The sequence below is a fragment of the Colius striatus genome, chromosome 6 (assembly GCF_028858725.1).
Source record: "Colius striatus isolate bColStr4 chromosome 6, bColStr4.1.hap1, whole genome shotgun sequence".
Classification (NCBI taxonomy): Eukaryota; Metazoa; Chordata; class Aves; order Coliiformes; family Coliidae; genus Colius; species Colius striatus.
The window spans coordinates 7,003,809-7,012,544 of NC_084764.1; positions in this window are offsets into that span (position 1 = coordinate 7,003,809).

The following is an 8,736-nucleotide window of genomic DNA, read 5'->3' on the forward strand; positions in this document are numbered from 1 at the left end:
TCTTTGTGAATTTGGCTGTGTCCACATTCTGGTTGCTGTTTCTTTTTATGCTTTTCTTTTATGCTTCAAAACATTCTGGATATGTTCTTCTTGGGAAAATGTTATCTATGCTGTAGTCTAGTCAACTCACAAAGACATTTTTGCCCGTCCTTATATTGTTTTCCTGTTTTTCCCTTGAACCCTGCTCTCAACATCCCTTTTAAAATAGGGTTGCCTGAACTGCCCCTGGCAATCTAGAGCCCACCTAAACAAAAACACACGTCTATATACACATTTCTTCTTTACAGCTCTGCTTTCTGGGTCACCCTAGTATTTAATCATATCATGACACTGCAAGTTTCTCATGAACTGTTTGTCCTTTTACCCTTTCCAGAGCTGCTGTTAGCCAGGGGATGTTCCATCACTTCATGGGAATGGCCTGTGCTTGCACCACCATGCATGGCGCTGCCCACAAAACCGCTTTCTGGGAAGGGCCCCAAACTTCTGCCATCAAACGCTCTCAGGTCAGGCAGCAGAATTCCTTCTCTTCCTTTGTTTGTTAATCTTGATGTCACCTGTGAATTTTGTCAGCAGCAATTTTATATTTAACTTTCTGGTCACTGGCTGAAATGCTGAATAAGTTAAATACTCCTCCCTAGAAAGTCCTGCCACATCACCATCTATCTTTACTGGGGACTTTCAGATTTGAGATCTGAAAGGAACCAGTTCTTCATCTGATTAATGAGTGCACAAAAGCCCAGAATGGTGGGAATTGGAAAGGCCCTCCAGAGCTCATCCAGCCTAACCTCCTGCTAAAGCAGGTTCCCTTCCATGGGGGGCACAGGAATGTGTCCAGGCAGGTTTGGAAACCTCCAGAGAAGGAGTCTTGATACCCTCCCTGGGCAGCCTGGGCCAGGGCTCCCTGGCACCAAAACAACACCAAAGGAGTTTCTCCACATGTTCCAGTGGAACTTCCTGTGTTCCAGCCTGTGCCCATTACCCCTTCTCCTGTCACTTGAGACAACAGAAAAAAGACTGGCCCCATCCTCTCAATGCCCACTCCTTAGGTATTTATAAGTGATGATGAGATCCCCCCTTAGTCTTCTTCAGGCTGAACAGCCCCAGGTCCTGCAGCCTTTCCTCATAAGAAAGATGTTTGCTCTGAGCATCTTTGAAGCCCTGTGCTGGCCTCTCTCCAGCAGTTCCCTGTCCCTCTCGAACTGGGGAGCCCAGAACTGGACACAGGACTCCAGATGAAGCCTCATCAGGGCAGAGTAGAGGGGGAGCAGAATCTCCCTCCACCTGCTGCCCACACTCTTCTTGATGCATCCCAGGATGCCATTGGCCTTCTTGGCCATGAGGGCACCTTGCTGGCTCATGGTTATTATCAACCAGGACTCCCAGGTCCCTCTCCTGCAGCTGCTCTCCATCAGGTCAATCCCCAGCCTGTACTGGTGCATGGGGTTGTTCCTTCCCAGGTGCAGGACTCTGCCTTTGTCCATATTGAACCTCATGAGGTTCCTCTCTGCCCAACTCTCAGCCTGTCCAGATCCCGCTGAATGGCAGCACAGCCTCTGGTGTATCAGCCAGTCCTCTCAGTTTGGTGTCATCAGGGAACTTGCTGAGGGTACACTCTGTCCCCTCATCCAAGTGATGAAGATGTTGAATCAGACTGGCCCCAGAACCCATCCCTGTGGACCCCCCCAGGCCACAGGCCTCCAGCTCGACAGCATTGATCACCACCCTCTGGACTGTCATTCAGCCAATGCTACTGATATAAACCATGCTACACTGGATTGATTAAATTGTCACCTGTACTAAGTTTCCAGGATTCTGTAATGCAGATGATACACAGTTTATTCCTACTCCTGGGGTACAAACTCCTTGCATTGGCTTCTGAGCTGGAGAGAAAATAATTCTTCACGTAGACATGGGTTTTGTCTGTTCAAGATATGCTGAATTTGAGTGTGTACCCCAGCTGCCCCTTCCACACAACTAGTACAGTGGATGTTGAATGTGAGTCCAGCTCAGAGGTGGGTTCCATTTGATGGCCCACTGAGGCGTTTGCTTCTTTATAGCTGCACCCCAGGTAGCAGGACCCCCCGTACCCTTTGCTCCTCCTTCCCATGGCATCAGCACAGTGCTGAGAAGAGAGCTGGGAACACTTTCAGCTCCCTCCTGAGATCCACAGCATTGTCTGTGGTTGGGGGGAGCTCCAGATGCTGCTGATTGTTTTTCTCACCTGCATATCCTCCCCCAGAGATACTCATCCATTCATCACTAGGTGTTGATCTATTGCAGTGTTGATCTATTGCAGTACCATTGAGGCTAAGCTTCTGAGCAGGGGACAGAGTTTGAGAGAGGCTGTCTTCACTCTAGCCCAAGTCTTGAAGCACACATAGTTTTATTCCACATAGACTTTTGCTGAACCCTTCCCCTACTCTTCTTGCCAGGGAGTCACAGCTACTCCCTGCTGCTTTTGGGAAAGCTGGGGGACCCCCTTTGCTGCTTGCTTTGTTGTGAAAGGATGGTCCTAATCATGCAGCTCTTACAGTTTAAGACAGCCAGACAGAATGCCTTCTGTGCACATCATTTATCAGTCTTTCATTCTACTTCAGGGGGCAGGAGAGTTGCGCTTCCAGAAATGCCAACACAGTATGGTACAGTCTGTGCTACATTTCTCCCCCAGCTGATGTTACCCTTAACAAGCTGTTGAATTATAGTAAGTTAATTCAACTGCACAAGCAGAGCAGAGAGATCTGAAGCAAATAGTTCCAACAGATTTTCACAGGGGGAGCCTCCCCCATTCACTGCTGCATCCATGTCTTACGTTACAGAGACTACATCACGAGAACATGATCTATAAATCTCAGGATTCTCTTTTGCAATTTAGAGACATGTAGATCAGATTTAGCTCTGAACTAAAGCTTTATTTTAAGTAACCCAATTAATCTACATTAACTGAATACTTCCACGTGGATTTGAAGTCCCAGAGTAAAAAAACACAAGGTTCTCATAGCAAATAATTTGTCATCTGGGTTTTTTTTCAATCCAGATCATTTTGTGTTGTTCTAATGCAACAGTCTGAAAATGATTGCGACTGGAAGCTGATAATAAACAAAATGCAAAATGACTGTCCAGACCTTATTGTCTGTAATGAGAAGAAAATTTGATATAATTATAAACCTGTGATATTTTTTTGCCAATCTCAGCTGTTGCCAGTAGCATCATTGAAGATAATCCAGTTGCTTTGTAAAAAGAGTGTTCATTTAAAGGGCAACGCATTGCACTTAACTATAGGATTGAAGAGTGTAGGGGAAAACAGCCTTTAATTTTGTATTAAAAACAGGATCCGAAGGATAACATTGGTGGGGAAGTGTTGCCAACTCTCATGACATTCGGTATTTTCCTTAAAGTTTCTGCTTACATCAGTTTCCCAGCTTTCATTTTAAAGATAGCACTTTTTCGTCCTCTAAGAGGCTGCAAAAAACTGAACTTATGAACAAAATATTTTAAGATTCCTAAGACAGAAGTAAATAAAATGCAGACACCTTTTCATTATTGCTCTAAATGTCACGATCTCAAAGCTAATTCTGGCTGCTTAACGATGGCTGGTGCTTTTTTTCCCTCTGAACTCTGCAGCACTTCTGCCTAATGACAGTGTGTTTAACTCAAGAACCGCCTTTTTGTGTTCTGCCTTTGAGTAGCACCTTGAATATCTTACAGTCTCTGCATCTTCCATCAATATAAGTAATAATAATGTCTAATAGAAGTAATAACAATGACTATGATGCAGGGGATATTTAGGGCAAAGCAACCTATTTTATCAAAAGCACCATCACTGAAAGTGTTCAAGGTGATGTTCAAGCTGAAGGACTTCATCAAAAACGTCCCCTGAGCTGAAAACAGTGTTTCCATGGGTATCACTTGCATGGATAAGATAGTTAAAAAAATATTTTTAAAGGGAAAAAAAAAGGAGAAAATACTATCTTCTCGTTTTCTTTCCCCTTTTCAGCACATGAGCTTCAGTTTTAGGTGGGGGCTACAATATCCTGGTTTTGCCTAGCAAAAGCTTTAATTTCCCCCAAAGGCTGAATGCTGTTTTCCTTTGGCTACTAACATTATTAAGGACTTGCTTATCAAAACAAACCCTGTTTGTCTAATAAGAAGTGTCAAAAGTGGTTTTAATAACTATTTCAATAGATGAAATCAGTGAAAGCTTCAGAGGTTTTGGGTTTTTTTTTTTACTGTTTCAAAAATTAAATCATGTCCAACACTCACAAAATCTCACACAAGTGGTTTTTCATGTTTTGTTCATTTGTAAGAACATGTGGGCAAAGAATAGCCTTAAATGTAAGGCATAGATTTGGTGGATTTTCCTCCTATGGATGTTTTGCTTTTATTTTAAATTGCCACTGTCAGTTTCATCCAGATTATGTCTTGTGTTTTTAAAACTAGTCCTTCCAACAGGAGGAAATAATAAGTTGGAATGGGGTTTTTTTACCAATTTACTTTGCGAATATGGTATGCACATTCCCTTTCATTTTTTCCCCAGTATGGGCATTTAGGCAACTTTCCCTGTTTGTGTCTGTCTTTCATGCTTTCAAGAAGAATTGAGAAAATGCTGAAGCTGAGAGCCATGAACTGTTTTTCAAACTGGATGGTGCCAAAGGTTTTGAACGCCCTTGTCATGGGCTGGTGTTTCTCGCCGTGTTGGCTCCGCAGTGCCTCTGACCCTCATCTGGGCCAGAAATCTAACTGCATCCCCACCGCAGGGCCAGGGCCTGTGGCAAAGTCCTGCTCTAACTGTTGGATTAATTAACTGTGACTTTTTCACCATGGAGTTATTGCCAGTGGGCCTCCTGTGAGGATGCTCCACAGCTTCTGGCTGTGCCCCACTTTGTCAGCTCGGGATGTCGCCTGGCTCCTTCCTAGCACACGCCGAGCTGTCTCCCAAGCTAGGCCTGAGGTGTTGGCTGTGAGGAGGGACATGTTTGTGGGCCTGCAGGGTAGGTGAAGCATTGGCCTGACAGGGCACCTGCTGCCCCAAAACCCACCAGTGCTCGGGGGTGCCCCCGGAGCCACACATGGTCGGGCACCCTCAGCACAGCTGGCACCACAGTGATGGATTGTGAGCAACGAAAACCAGCCTGGTTTGTGTGCAGGGGGTGTATTTTACAAAAAGCAGGTGTAATCACAGAATCACAAAATTACAGAATGGTAGAGGTTGGAAGGGACCTCTAAAGATTATCAAGTTCAACCCCTGCTAAAGCAGGTTCCCCTCCATCAGGGCACACAGGAACGTGCCCAGGCAGGTTTGGGAACCTCCTGAGAAGAAGCCTCCACACCCTCCCTGGGCAGCCTGGGCCAGGACTCCCTCACATTTACAGTAAAATAGTTTAAGTGGAACTTTTTTTTGTTCCAGCTTTTATCTATTACCTCTTGTCCTGTCACTGAATACTACAGAAAATGTGCCACCCTCTCCTCTTGACATCCTCCCTTTAAACACTTGTAAGTATTAACAAGATCTGCTCTGTCTCGTCCAGCATGAACAGCCCCAGGTCCCACAGCCTTTCCTCATAAGAAAAATGCTCCAGTCACCTGCATAATCTTTTAACTTCTGTTGCTCCATACCCCTTGGTCTAGAGCCCTTATTCTTTTGAAAGTAGATATCTGCTTTCTCTCTTGCAGTTGTTCAGATGTGTGTTGCTGCTGTTTTTAACTTTGGAATCATATCAATTAAAAAAAACCCAAAAAGGATGTCAGAAAATTACCCATTCATTTACACAGGACTTAGATTAAAAACAATTTTGTTGTGGGCTGCTAGAGAAATTTCATTACCAATTCCCTCTAGGCCACTCAGTTGCAGTCACTACCATTAGATTTCCTCCCTAAAGGAGGAAATGAAGTGTTAAAAGACGAGTCCACTCACTTAATGCTCCATTAGGAACACATTAAATGACAAACAGCAACCATTGGATTTGCCAAATAATTTTTAAAAGGGATATTTGAAACAAAACTGGGCTTTCTTCAGGCTTCCTGGACACCATGCTGGCCAAACTGCAGCTTTAGAGTGGGGCCTTGCAAGGCTTTCCCTGGAGCTCCTCCTTCACATGAAGTGCTTCAAGTAAAGTGTAGGACAGAGTTGTTTCTCCTACTTTTGGTGAATCAACAGGTGCAAACTGATTTGTGAACAAGGTTGTGGCTCTAAATATGGGGTATTTTCCTCTTTTTCGCATACTCAAGCTCATTTCCAAGAAAGATATCTTCCTGAGGATGGAAACCAAGCCAGAGCAGGAGAAAATAGTCAGGAAGGTATTTTGGGACTGGGATAGCCTGTGCCAGAGAGAGAACAGCGTGGAGCAGAGGAAAAGGGGAAAATAAAATATCACTGACAGGAGTGGGCAGGGTGTGGAAATACAAGTATCACATCACATGGTAATGCTGAACCCTGCTAAGCCCCTTGCCACCAGCACTGCTGGTGCCTCAACCAACATCAAGCCACAGCCACCTTCCAGATGGCAGTCAGAGCTGGCTCATGTTAATACAGCATTCACTGATTCCACATAAGGGCAGAGCATCAAAATCACTCTTTAAAGCTCTCTGCTGTTAGCCATCTCTGTGCAAGAGCTGCTGAGGAGGTGTGGACATGCCCACGGTGACAAGTGGAGACTCCTGAGCTGGCCTGCAGCTTGCTCTAACTCGAGCAATGGAAACAGCCTGTGGCAACGCAGGGCCCAACATGGGCTGGTAAGATACCTGACAGCTAAATGGCTATCAGAATGCCAGGAGTTATTTTGAAGCTAATTTCAGTACCTTTATACTACGACACAGCCATTTCTAAGCAGTCTTCCTTAAAAGCATCTAATATTATTTCTCATGTACAACAGGCTCTGAAATGCTCCTTCAGGGTCTAAAAACAGGAGACCATGTACTGTATTTCAGCAGATATCTAAAGCCAAAATACAGCAGGCCTGTCCTGTTTTTAGATCTTATGTTATATTACTTTCTTTGCTAGTTTTTACTCCTGGAATCGGGGTTTTGGGCAAATCCTTTATCCAAGGGGATATATGTGCTTGGCTTTTCTTTACCATCTTGTGTTTCTCTGTTTTAGCGTTTTCACAAAGTTTGTGTTGCCCAGAGCTCTGTTATTGCGCTGTTTCTCCAGCAAGGGGCATGGGAGATCTTCAGCATAAGCCTGAGGCTGCTTCACCGTGGCTTGCTATGTTCTTGGCAAAGCTATTTCTTGAAGTGCAGGTTTCTGTGCATCTCTGAGCTACCTGGAAGGATTGAATCAAATGATTCAGCCTTGGGAGGCTGGTCTCCAACGTCACCTCCATGCTATCATTCACACCAGTTTGGGTCAAAGACTGCTAGATTTGGATTAGCTGTGAAAACAAAGCATTCCTCCTTTATTACTGTTGATGCATTTACAGGCTTCCTGGGTACAGTTTTGCCTTTCATTGTGTCATTCCAGCTCCTCAGTGAAGTGCTTGTGCTGTAAAACATCAACACCAAATCTGAGGACACAGACGTGTGTTTCCTTTTTGCTAATCACCTTCACATGCACTGTCAACAGATGATGGTGTGCATAGCTCAAGCCTGGATGATGTTGTATGGGTGATGGGTGATGAGGGAACTGCAAAAGGCCAAGCATCTCTCCACCATGCAAGCAGAAGCATCAGGCTGGGTGGCAGAGAAAGGTACAGCTTCAGTTGCTGTAAGGAGTTTGTTGATATGGGATAGGTGTGAGTGAGGGCTCAGCCAGGACCTGCAGAGTAAACCAGAGGCAGGCTGCTAAACTTCTGTATTTCTGCCGCCAGCTGTGGTACCAAAACATGGTGTAATCACCCAAATTCTGATCCATAGTAATGTGTAAGAGTCTATGGAGTGGAAAGCAGGATTCAGCTCACAGCAGAGGTGGCAAGTCTGTAGTTGTGACTGGTATGATCACTTCACACTTCCCATGGTAACTCTTACCAGTTCTTTTCTAGGGTGGAGGGAGATTTCCTGTCATTTATTTATTCTATTTAAATTTGGTTTCACCTGTCACTGGATGGAGAAGCTGAACCTGCACTTTGCAATGCCTTGATCCTCTCTGTCTTTATATTACTCTTCTCTCTCCCATCACAGCCACACGGTGAGGTAGCTTGGACCAACTGTACATAGGGAAATGGTCTAGTGGTTGACAGGGCTAGGACAAAGGTTGAATGACCTTAAAGGTCTCTTCCAGCTGAAACAAAACTATTCTAACTGGCTGCTCCTCCACAGCCCAAAGAAAGGGGCTGAGCAACTGCTGAGAGAGGAGAGACCATGCAAAAAATACTTATGGGGAGAGAATGAGAAGCATTGTGGCTGCCTGAGCTCCCCAGGGGTCAGACCACTTGCCATAGTTAAGTGGGACACATTTCTCACTCTACTGGAGCCTCTGAAATAGAGGGATTTGTGTTGTTTACTGAGATTCGTGTGTCAGGCTCTGGCACTCTCTTAGGTTCAGTAATGGCTTGCATTTAATCTTTCCATCAAAAGCTGACAAAGCTTTTTCCCCAGGCCTATGTTTATCTCTCTGCCTGGAGCAGCTGATGTAAAGGGTAGATAAGTCAGCCCTCATACCCAGGAGGGAGCAGAGAAACTGCATTTAAAGGAAAAAAAAAACCCCTATATTTGGAGCTTTACAAGAACAAGTATAAAAAAAAATAAGGAAGCACATATGTGAAAGAGAGGAATACATCTTCTCAGGTAGTGCTACACACAGAG